We start from the raw sequence: 7,308 nt of genomic DNA on the forward strand, positions 1-7,308 counted from the left end.
ATGGCATTGGTCAATCAGAAACCTGAAGGTTTAGTCAGTAAGTGCTCTATGAGGGATCAGTTAGCAATTTACAAAGAAAAATTAATTTAGAGCCTCATCTCATTTCATAGGCCAAAATATATTTTAGATAAAGAAGTAAACATTAAAAATTAAACAACAGAAACTAGTAAAAAAAAGTGAAATAAATATTTGTCAAATGTCTAGATTCAAAAGCACTTAGCTTAGAAATGATAAAAGGCTTAAGAGATAAAAATAAGATTGAGCCATATACAAATTTAAAACTTTAATATCTAAACTCTAAAAATCATAAGACAAGTATCAAATTGTGAAAATGGCTACAGAAAATACTAAAAGCATTAATAACTTTATTGTATTATGAGCTTGTATTAATGGACAAAAAATAAGAAAAAGGGGAAATACAAATAAATACAAAATTAACTACAAAGGGAAATTAAAAATAATTATGGTGTTTGATTATATAACTAATCAACAAACATACAAAACCTATATTCATTCTCATTTGTAATGGAAATCCAAAACAAAACAACATTAAGACACAATTTTTTTACTGGTATAAATAATATTTTTCTAATTGATAATATTCAATGTAAATGCAAAGATGGTACAGTGTAGAGTTTCTGTTTGGATAATTGGGTGGTCATTACTTTTATCTTCTTGATTTTATTTTTTTAAATGTCTTTAATGGTGATTTTTTTTACTTTTATAATTGAAAAAAATTAAAAGTGACAACATATATGTATAGTAATTAAGAAAAATATCTTCTCGAATTGGGGCGAATTTGTAATCCTATACACTGGGCCAACTGGCATCAGAACTTCCATGGACTGTTGTTAAAGAATCTGCTCAAAAACAGTGAGATTTTTCAGTGAAGAAGGGTTATTTCCATCTATCAGGATCTGCTGAGGCAGCAGAACAGAGAACTATCTGTTGTCAATCAGCTCAAAATACTTAATAACAAAATAGGTGTTATACAGCTATCATGAGTCAAAGGCAGAATTTTTTATAGAAAAGAACACACTATAATGATTGAAACATGCATATTCAGCAGAGATTTACTCCACAGAATTCTAGGCAGCAGGATTAAAAAAAAAAAAACAGCATTGCTAAATTACTAAAAGCCTAGAGGTGAGTCATGTGTGTGATAAGTGCTTCAGAAAATGTTATCATCTATTTTTCTTGTCTTTACAAAGAAACTCTCTGACTTATGATGGTTTGACTTATGATTTTTCAACTTTGCCATGAGTTTAACGGGACATAACCCCGTTGCAGATTGAGGAGCATCTGTACTTATAAAACACCTCCACCTCTACACAATTTGTTGTTGGTGGTAGTAGGGGTGGGGGCATGTTATGGGGGTGATTCTTGACAGCTCACTAATATCTATATGAAGGGGTGGATAGAATGATAAATGGTAGGTATGATGTGCTGATGGGACAAAGGGCCAAAAAGTTCAGTAGAGGAGTTGGGAAGAGAAGTGTCATGAAAGGTGACAGAAAGATCCACATGCTTATTCCTTGGGCTAAAAACCATTAATGACTTTCCCTCTGTCCTCTCAGCTTACGTAAAACACATAAGATAAAATCAAGGTCCCTCTTTTAAAATTATTTCGCTGAACTGTTGAGTCAGCAACACTGCGCGAATTTGCATCTCTACTTTTGCAAGAGCTATTTATTTACAGAGCACTGTCTTGTGAAGATGTTTTGTGGGATGTATGACCATCAAATCACTGTAATCCTGATAATAACTAGAGTCAGGAGTATGAAAGTGGGAAGGTTGGCCCCTGGGTGTATTCTGACTGCTCAAATCAGTCCTGTAAAATTGAAATAAACCTACCTGAGCCAGCTCCTATCCACCTGATAGGATACAAAGAAGACTCACTGGCCTGTGGATTCTTACGTACAAGCTGCTGTTTTTCCCCTCTACCGATCATGGGAGTTTCCAGTTCAGGAGTTTTGTTGGCATGCTGTCCTGGACAGAGTGAGAGCAGGAGGACCTGGCCACACACGTGCTTATATATCGCTTTCCTTTCTCCAGTTAGAGGTTGGAAAGGTGCTTACGGAATCACAAAAATAAAGAATAAGAATGAAACTAATTTGAACTTGGTTGTAAGAGGGTTTGTCATTTACTATATCCTTCCTGTGTCTAACTCAGAGTTAAAAGAAACCACAACATTTCCCCCCAAAACTGATGAAGACTAAATAAAACACTAAACAAGAAAAATAATCAGAAAAAATAAGAGTTGATTAAGTGGCTTGATACAAAATAAATAAAAATTGATAGTTTTCCTCTATACTAGCAATAACCAGTCAGAAAACAAATACAGAAATATTTGTTTCTATTCACCCACTCCTATTCACCCCAAAATAGGAGTAGGAGTATTGAAAACCTGTAAGAAGATTATACTGAAAGTAAGTAGAAAGACATTTTTATAAAATGATCACTCCTCCCCCAAATTAATCAATATTTAATTCAACTCAAGTCTGATACGAATGTTTTTGGTTTTTTCAAACAGACTGAAGTTGTAACATTAATGTAAAAATTGGTATGGGAGATTGCCTGGAAACTTTTACAAAAAATAAAATTGAGAAAGGTAGAATTGGGTACTTGCTATGCAGCTCTTAAAACTGTCTGTAAAGGTACTGTGTTCAGTTAATTATGATGTCACTAAAAGAAGAGTCAAATCAATAGCATTCAGAAAAAGATTCATTTAACTATGGAAACTGGATATATAGCAAAATTAACATGTTCAATTTCGTGGAGTGAATTCAGACTATTTCATAAATGATGTTAAGATTGTTGATCCATCTAGAAGAAAGCAAAATTTAATTTCTACCTCACAACTAAATAAAAAGTTTCAACTGGGCTTGTGTGTGTGTGTGTGTGTGTGTGTGTGTGTTAAAATTTGTTTTTTTCTTGTATCTTGGCTTTTTAAGTAAGTCTATATATATATCTAACTCCTTGTTTAATGGAATTTGTATATAACAATAAATTTTGAATGCAACAATTTAACTATTTTTTTGATGGACATCTGGCCTGATTCCAGTTTTTTAAGGATGCTTTCATAAAAGTACAATTACTGAAATAAAAAAAACTGAGCATTTAAAATATTACTAGTTGTTGCTATATTCCTGGCACAAAATTCTGGAAGAAATTTCTCATTTATTTATTAAGGGGTTATTCTCAGTTGATTCATGGATGTCTTAACTTGCTCACTACTGCGCTTGATCAGGATAACAAGCATTAACTGGGCACTTTCTTTGCTCCTGACAGTAAGCAAAGATCAGGAACAGGAGGCATAGGAATGGTGGAGGGGTACAGTAGAAACTACTTACCCTTATGCTATTTCAAAAAAAAGTAGGGAAAAGTGCAGATTTATAAGTACCAAGTTGGGTGATAGTACCTATTACATGTGCTTTAAAAGAACCAGAGATAAAAAAAGATAAAAGATTTTTACAAGATAAAATTTGGCTATTTTCTACAACTGTATTCCCCCAAAATGATTATGACTCCAAATCCACTTTGAATATAATATTTAGGGTGATTATTATGAATATTAATGTCCCTAATAATTAACTGGATAAAATAAATTCTTCTGCACCATAAGAAAATTCAAAATACATGAATGGTCCCAGGACAAAGCTAATGGAAGGGAAGGAAGAAATGTAACCAACACTTATTTATTATGTACTTGTACTATGTCCTAGGTGCTTTGATTACATTCTCTTCTATTTTGTCCACCTCTGGCATGACATGGAAGGACAATGTATTGCCAGGAATTCTCCAAAATGAAGGACAGTTTTAGGGGCAGGAGATTTTTTTTTTTAAAAGAGCCAGCATCTATAGAGTTCCTGCTATATGCCAAATACTGTGCCAGAACCTTGAATCACACTGCTTCTGTTTCATACATGCTCAATCCTCTAAAGTGAGTTCAAAGATGCCTTCTAACCACATGCCAAAGTAGGGAGTTCCAAGAAGAGGATGAAGTCCTCAGGCACACAGTCTTAAGGGTTGAAAGTTTTTAAGTGAGGAGTAGAAGTTAAAAGAATGTGAAAATGAACCTTGGCTGACAGAAGCCACCTCACCCAGATATGCCAAGGAGATTACCCTCCCACCGGCACAACCACCACCTGCCCCGCCACTTCCCAACAGCCAATGGCTGACTCATGAACACGGAAGTCCAGTCTGCTTCAAATCATGATAAGTCTGCTGTACTACTTATGCTCCAGAGTCCCCTATTGATCAGGCCAAGGCTAGACTTCATTAGAGGATATCCTCGTTTGGTAATTTGCACTTTCCTATGTCACTTCCCTTTTTCTGATATAGGTTTGGCCTGAAGAACACTTCCTCAATAAGTCCCTTGTCCTCAGTTTCTGACTTAGGCTCTGCTTCTGGATAACCCAACATAAAATGAAGAAAATTTGAGTTCCTGGCCATACTTCTGGTTATCACACCTAATGATTTCTGATCTTCACAATGACTCTTCGAGGTAGGGATTACTAATCCCATTTTATGAATTATTACCTTAATAATAATTCAGGTACACTGAGCCAGATTCAGCGAAAAAGGTAGGGTGCAGAAAGATAGTTCAGATAGATACTGAACTGCTTCAGTAGTTCCTAAGGAGGAACTGATCAAGGCTGCCTTTAGCAGGAAGGTATTTGGCGACCCAACTCCAGGGCCCTAGGCTCTAACTTCCCACAAACCAGTTCCTTCAGAGGGAAGGCAGAGGTGAGAGGACAGAAGCTGTAGCTTTTCTCAATCCATGTTACATGGTCACTCTTCTAAACCTTTGAAAATTAATCTTAGTCATTTCCGATGTCTGGCAGGTGGAATATGTTAAATATGTTTTCAAATTAACATATACCTAAGGAGTCCAGGGTCTAGATCGCAGTGCAATTTCTCTCGGTTTGGAGTCTTCATTATTTGTCTGTTTCCCTGGAGCTAGGATTCATCCCTGTAGTGAGCCTTCTGACTGCAGCTGATAGCATTTCTCTACCACACCTTCCGATGGGGTGGTTCAGGACCAAGAGTAGATTCATAAATACACAAGCCTGGACATCTGAATGAGTTGGGACTTTCTGGATCAATCATCCAGCCTTGAGGTAAGCTTTCAAGTGACTAACAAACATGGCAAGCATGTGCTGCATAGGAACCTACTGACCCGATGGAAGAAAACTTAATTGAATACAGAGTCCATTTTCAAAGTTTAGAATATGGTGTGTTGAGATACGTTTGTTAGTTTTCTCCTTTCTGCTAGGGGACGCTGTTGAGGAAGCATTGTTAAAGTCTCTCTTCCCACTGCTGTCGTGTCTAAGTTGGAGTCTCCTAAAGAGCCTAAATGGTTGTGGAAGCTCCTCATTGGAGGGTTGAGCTTTGAAACAACCGCTGAGAGCCTGAGGAGCCATTTTGAGTAATGGGGAAATGCTCACAAACTGTGTAGCAATGAGATCCAAACACCAAGTGCTCCAGAGCTTTTGGGATTGTCACAAATGCCACTGTGGAGGAGGCAGATGCCTCCACGCATGCATGGCCACACAAGGGGATGGAAGAGTTGTACAACCAAAGAGCTATCTCAGGAGAAGATTCTCAGAGACCAAGTGCCCACTTAGCTGTGAAAAAGATATTTGTTGGCGGCATTAAAGAAGACACTGAAGAACATCACCGAAGAGATATTTTGAACAGCATGGAAAAATTGAAGTGATTGAAACCATGACTGACCAAGGCAGTGGCAAGAAAAAGCGCTTTGCTTTTGTCACTTTTGATGGCCATGACTTCGTGGATAAGACTGTCATTCAGAAATAACACACTGGGAATGGCCACAACTGTGAAGTTAGGAAAGCCCTGTCAAAGCAAGAGGTGGCTAGTGCTTCATCCAGGCAAAGAGGCCAAAATTGTTCTGGAAACTTTGGTGGTGGTCATGGAGGCAGTTTTGGTGGGATAGACAACTTTGGTCATGGAGAAAACTTCAGTGGTCATGGTGGCTTTGGCGGCAGCTGTGATAGTAGTGGATATGGTGGCAGTGAGGATGACTATAATGGATTTGGTAATGACACTGGTTATGGAGGAGGTGGCCCTGGTTACTCTGAAGAAAGCCGAGGCTATGGAAGTGGTGGAGAGGGTTGTAGAAACAAGGGCGGTGGCTTCTGTGACAGCTATAACGACGGAAGCAGAGGGGGCTTTGGCAGTGGTAGTGGAAGCAATTGCAGAAGTGGTAGAAGATACAATGATTTTGGCAAGTACAACAATCAGTCTTCAGATTTTGAACCCATGAAGGCAGGAAACTTTGAAGGCAGAAGCTCTGACCCCTATGGTGGTGGAGGCCAATACTTTGCCAAACCACGAAACCAAGGTGGCTATGGTGGTTCCAGTAGCAACAGTAGCTACAGCAGTAGCTACTGTTTTTTGTTTTTTTTTTTTTTTTGTCATTGTTGTTTGGAGACGGAGTCTCACACTGTTGCCCCCGGGCTGGAGTGCAATGGCGTGATCTCGGCTCACTGCAACCTCTGCCTCCTGGGTTCACACAATTCTCCTGCCTCAGCCTCCCTAGTAGCTGGTGCCCACCACCACACCCAGCTAATTTTTTGTATTTTTAGTAGGGATGGGGTTTCACTATGTTGGCCAGACTGATCTCAAACTCCTGACTTCGTGATCCACCCGCCTTGGCCTCCCAAAGTGCTAGGATTATAGGCATAAGCCACTGTGCCCAGCCAGATTTTAATTACTGTCACGAGACAAAGCTTAGCAGGAGAGGACAGCTGGAAACATGACAAGGAAACTACAGGTTACAACAGATTTTTTAACTCAGCCAAGCACAGTCGTGGTAGGACCTAGCTGCTACAAAGAAGACATGTTTTTGACAATATTCATGTGTATGGGCAAAAATCTCAAGGACTGTAGTTGTGACCAACTGTACAACAGTTTATTTTAGTTTCTGTTCTGTAGAAAGTGTAAACCATGCCTATAAAGGGTTTTAATGTCAATTTTTCTTTGCACCCATGCTGTTGACTGCTCAATGTAATAGTCTGATCATGATGCTAATTAGATGTGTCCTTTAAAAAACAATATGATGTGTTGTAGTACGTTGGTTGGCTGACATTAATGAAAAGACCTACCTATTAACATTGATAACTAAATCTGGACTTCTCTCTATAAAGCTACCCAATTGGGTCCCACTGGCTGAACTTTATATGCTTCAGTGGTCTCTTAACAAAAGACTGCCTCTAAATTAGACTAAGTGTCTTAGAACCCTGTGGTCTAGAGAAATGAAGTGAAATGTAATAGCTGGGA

The 7,308-nt window shown here is 38.3% G+C and overlaps 1 pseudogene; it reads left to right on the top strand.

Annotated features, from left to right (window-relative positions):
* On the top strand, window positions 1-7,001 carry LOC117974308 (heterogeneous nuclear ribonucleoprotein A1-like; annotated as a pseudogene).
* Window positions 7,002-7,308: the final 307 nt, after the last annotated feature.

This window comes from Pan paniscus, chromosome 10, assembly GCF_029289425.2.
Source record: "Pan paniscus chromosome 10, NHGRI_mPanPan1-v2.0_pri, whole genome shotgun sequence".
NCBI classification, from domain to species: Eukaryota; Metazoa; Chordata; class Mammalia; order Primates; family Hominidae; genus Pan; species Pan paniscus.